A 4,777-nucleotide genomic window follows, 5' to 3' on the forward strand; every position below is an offset into this window, starting at 1 on the left:
AGACATCAAAAACAATAATTAGATCTTTCCTTGGTAATTTTGAGCCAATTACTATATGAATGATAGAGCATTCTGGGAAGAACTGTAATTTAATTGGTTTACTTATGAGCACTGTACAGAAGATGCTTCCATTTGCAGCGTGGAAGAATTGTTTTTCTTTTCTCCAATATTCTGGAGGGAGAACATCCAGGTTCATCATGGTGTATGATGCTCCAGTATCAAATAAGGCTGCTACTTTGACTGGTCGAGCATATTTTGTAGAGATGATCTGCATGGAGATGATCGATGATGGTTGTATTGTATTGATAGTAGTCATGTGGTAGAGTTCATCTGAAGTCTCTAGTTGTTCGAATGCATAGAGGGACTCTGGATTTATTTCGTCATCAATAGAGAAGATGGATTCTAGGTCATTTTATTCGAGAGATACGTCAGTTGTTTGTTGAATGTGGGAGATCAGTTTGGCAGTTTTCCCTTTGGGGGCATTTTTTGGCATAATGTCCTTTGTTTCCATAGATAAAACATATATTAGACTTCTTCATGAAAGAGCGCTTCCTCCTTAGGAATTTGAAAGAGCGACGTCCTTTTTCCTTTGAGGATTTAAAGGTCTTAAAGGTTTTAAACCTTTTGTTGTATTTCTTTTCTTTTGGAAGACAAGTACATGTTGATTATGATGGACATTTGATCCGCTAAGTCCTTTTGGCTGCAAACCTTTCCGAGTTTCTTGGATTGTTTCATGAATTCTTGGATAAATTCGTGCTGAGCGCACATCTTTTCCAATGCCTTTAGAACTAGCTGATAGATTTCTCCAATCGCAACATCATCTAGGGTTCTTCTTGTTCCTGAGAGAAGTCTGAAGGTTTCTTCTCCTAGTGGTTCTGGTATGGAAGAAAGGAATGCTTTTTTTAGATTTGGATCATCAATTCCACCTATTTGGTAGAACCATTGAGTCATATTCTTGTAATGCTTCTCCAAATCTCTCTTATCCATTGAACAACATTTTAGTTTGAAGAATTATGCATGTAGTCTTTCAGTGACTTGAGCGTCTTATCCGCAGAATTCAATATACAGGTAGGTTAGGGCATTGGTGACAGATGGAAGTTGTAAAAACGTTATCTATCTATAATCGCCCAAACTTGTCCACCAGTCTTGTAGGGTACCTGTAAATCGAGAGACAAAGTTGAGGAGAACCGTTCCTGTTTGTGCTTATGGTCTTTGTGATTCTAGGCTGAGCCAAGCCTGAAACTCTTGGAACCTTTCACGCCATTTTGATGGAGGGAGGTCATCTAAAGTAAAAGTTTGGAAGTTTGAACTTTTACTCTTTCGTCTTTAGGGAACATGTGGTGTTGTTGATTCATTTCCACTTTCGTCTTCACTTGTGATAATTGGTTCGGTCTGTGAGTTTGATTCAGCAGGTTGAACCATCAAGTGTGGAAATGTTCCATCCTCATCGCTAGATAAGCTTTCGGGATCACTAGGTATAATATCATTAGAAGTTGAACTCATTTCTTCAGACCAGTCATCTGAAGAATTGTCTAAACTAGCCGAGGAGCTTTGATCATCTGAGTCCGTTTCTTTTTCTACGATGTTGAGAGTGCTTGTATGCCGAATCATTTATGACAGAGGATTTGTGGCTGGGTGAACCATAAGTTGCTTAAATTCGTCTGTCGGTTGGCTTGGTGATTCTTTCTTCTTCCCTTTTTTGTCTTTTGTTGTTAACTTTCATCAAGCATGTGTCTTAGTCATACAACAAAGTCCTTTTGCATAGATCCAATAATAGGAAAAGGCTGGGAGTTCTTTGGTATTGTAGCAAACTGCAAAGGAACCAACATCATAGTTATCCCGAACAGGGACGAAGTTCCCAAATGGCTAGTTGAAGGAGCTTTCATTGGTTCTTGTTGGCAAAACTGATTCTTGAGGGATCCATATTGAGTTTTTAGGTTCTTCATCTAAGCTTCTTTTTCTAGGAATACTGGCATTGGGGCTGAGTTTGCTTTAATGATGGTCTGAAGTTATTCATGAGTCTGTTGGATTTTTGCAGTGAGTTTATCGATGACAGTAGTCTGAGATTTTTTTATTGCTGTCTCTATTCTGGTATTTTGTAACTCGACTTGCTTTAAGACCTTGTTTTGGGCAATCATATTTTCTGATTTCCAGTTGAGAACTTGTTCGGCTATAGATACTTTTTTGAGAGACCCATCCGCGTTCCTAGTTGTGGGGTTTTGAACCTTTGGTTGGTGAGAAACGATACCTTGGTCGTCTTGCCTATCAAATTTTTTGAGAGGAGGAAAATACAACTCATAATCAATAGTAGTCATCATACATACTTGTGGAATTTGTTGGAACTGATTTTGAGCAAGAAATGCTTCTTTATGATGTCGCATCCATTTTGTTGCTTTTTTGTACCAAGACAAAATGTTCTGTTGAGGAGCTGGAAATGAAGGCTCCTTGGGAAGTAGAGATTGGTTGGTAGGATAGGATCAAAGATATTTCACAAGACAAACAACTATAAAATGTAATAAAGGTTGATTGATCAACCTGTGTAAATTTAGGAAACTCAAGAGAAAGAACTTGGCATGCAAAAACGCTGCTAATATTGGGTGCCTTCAGTAATGTTTTAAAAAATAGTTATTTATTTATTTAATTAAAAAATTAAAAATAAAATTATAAAAAAAAACTTGTTTGGTAAATGCATTTTTACTTTTTTATTTTCTTAATTTTAAACAAAATTTATCAATTTTTGAAAATAGTGTTTTTTTACTTTAATTTTCTTTTAAAAATAATTTTTATTCTATCGGTCTTTCTTCTTTTATCATTTGTGAGCCGTTTCCCGGAAACCCAAATTACGATCTTCTTTCTCCAATTGTCAAAAACCCTTTTTCCAGTTGTTAGAGAAACCGCTACCTCTGACCTTCGGAAAACTATTATAGATCGGCAAATGAGAACACAAAAAAAATGGCAAGCATCCTCTTGCCTCTGATCTCACTTTTTCGATATCTTCATCTCTACAAGTTTGCTTCCTCCATCGTCTTCTTTCTGAGTTTGCCAATATATCTAATATTACTATATTTTTTATTATTTTTTAAAGTTAAAATAATATAAATAATTACTAAACCAGTTTTTATTTAAAAAAAAATCAAAAATCAAAAATCAAAATACAAATATATTTTTATTTTTGAATTTAAAAATAATAGAAAACAAAAGGAATCCCGAAATAGTCTCATTGTAATACAACTATCAGAGACTAACTTATTGAAGCTCAACCACCTAAATTTCTTGTATTCTTATTTATTTGAAATCCTAAACTAAAAGTCATAAATTTTTTTCTATTAATTTATTGTTGACATTTTTTAGTGTTATCAATAACGATTATTTGAACTTGTGCAAAATAGTTTATATTATTATTATTATTATTTACCAATTATTGAGAAAATATAAAGCAAAGAATAAATAAGACTTTTGCCCCCCAAACAATTAACACTACCAGAACATGACCCCTGAATTTTTGACATTGTTTTAAATTTCTCCGAACTATTCTTGTTACTGAGTTGTGAGAATTTTGTTAGTTTTCATCCTATGTGACTAACAAAATATTGATTTGGCATTTTAGGCACTAACGTGGCTTTACTACGTTATTGCCACGCAAATAATTAAAATTAAATAAAAAATAATTTAAAAATTATTAAATCTTTTTTTATTAAAATATATTTTTTTACTTCTTTTTCTTTTCTTTCATTTTCTTCCAAATCGAAAGATCAAAATCATATTTGTCATCTTCTATTCATATTCATTTTTAAAATATTTATCATCACCAACGAATTGATTTATATCAAATCTAATGAAACAAAATTCATGAGTAAGAACAATGAAAAAAAAATCACAAACCTAAAAAATCAAAACAATAGATAAGAACATATAATCCATAAAAATCAAAACAATAGAGAAAAAATATATAACCATAAACCAAGAAAAATCAAAACAATAGACAAGAACATATAATCATAAATCCAGAAATCTTTCTCTTCTTCATGGTCGATCCTATTAGTTCATAAAACTCGTCCCGCACCACTCAGTTCAACCTCAACAATCACAAATCTCTATCCAAATTTCATTCAAAGATTTACCCATTCAACATATATACCTAAACATCAATACAACATAAAGTCGAAAACCAAAATCAATCTTCTCCACTCAGCCCAAATCTAACCATTGAACCCCGAAATTAATTGAACCAAAATCAGGAAGCAAAAATGGATTTTTTTTTCTTTTCTTTTCGGATCTGGAACAACAATCTTCTTCTCTCTTAGCACCTTCCCACACACAATCGTCTTCCCTCTTGTCGGCGCATCGTAGATCGAAGCACTTCTCACCGGCCAACCTCACAGAAGCCCCAACCCATCCCCCTCCCGATCTCCCTTGACCCTGAGCTCAACCTTATTGATTTCACCTAGTCTTGTCTGATATGCAAAAGTAGAAGAAGAAGGAGGAGAAGAGAAGTGTGGGGGAAGGAAGGAGAAGAAGAAGAGAAAAAAAAAAGTAAAAAAAAAAATATTGAGCTAATATTTTTATTGATTGAATTTTTATTTTTTAGTTTTGAATTAATTTATTAAAATTATCTATAGTTTAATTTATTAATTTTAAATAAGAAAATATATTTTTTAATTTTTAAATTAATATTTTTTATTAATTATACACGTGACATTGCCACATATGTCCAAAGTGCCAAATCTCATGTTGGATGAAAACTAATAGAAGTCCCACAAGTCAGTAACGAGAATAG

This window comes from Humulus lupulus, chromosome X (assembly GCF_963169125.1).
Source record: "Humulus lupulus chromosome X, drHumLupu1.1, whole genome shotgun sequence".
In the NCBI taxonomy this organism is placed as follows: domain Eukaryota; kingdom Viridiplantae; phylum Streptophyta; class Magnoliopsida; order Rosales; family Cannabaceae; genus Humulus; species Humulus lupulus.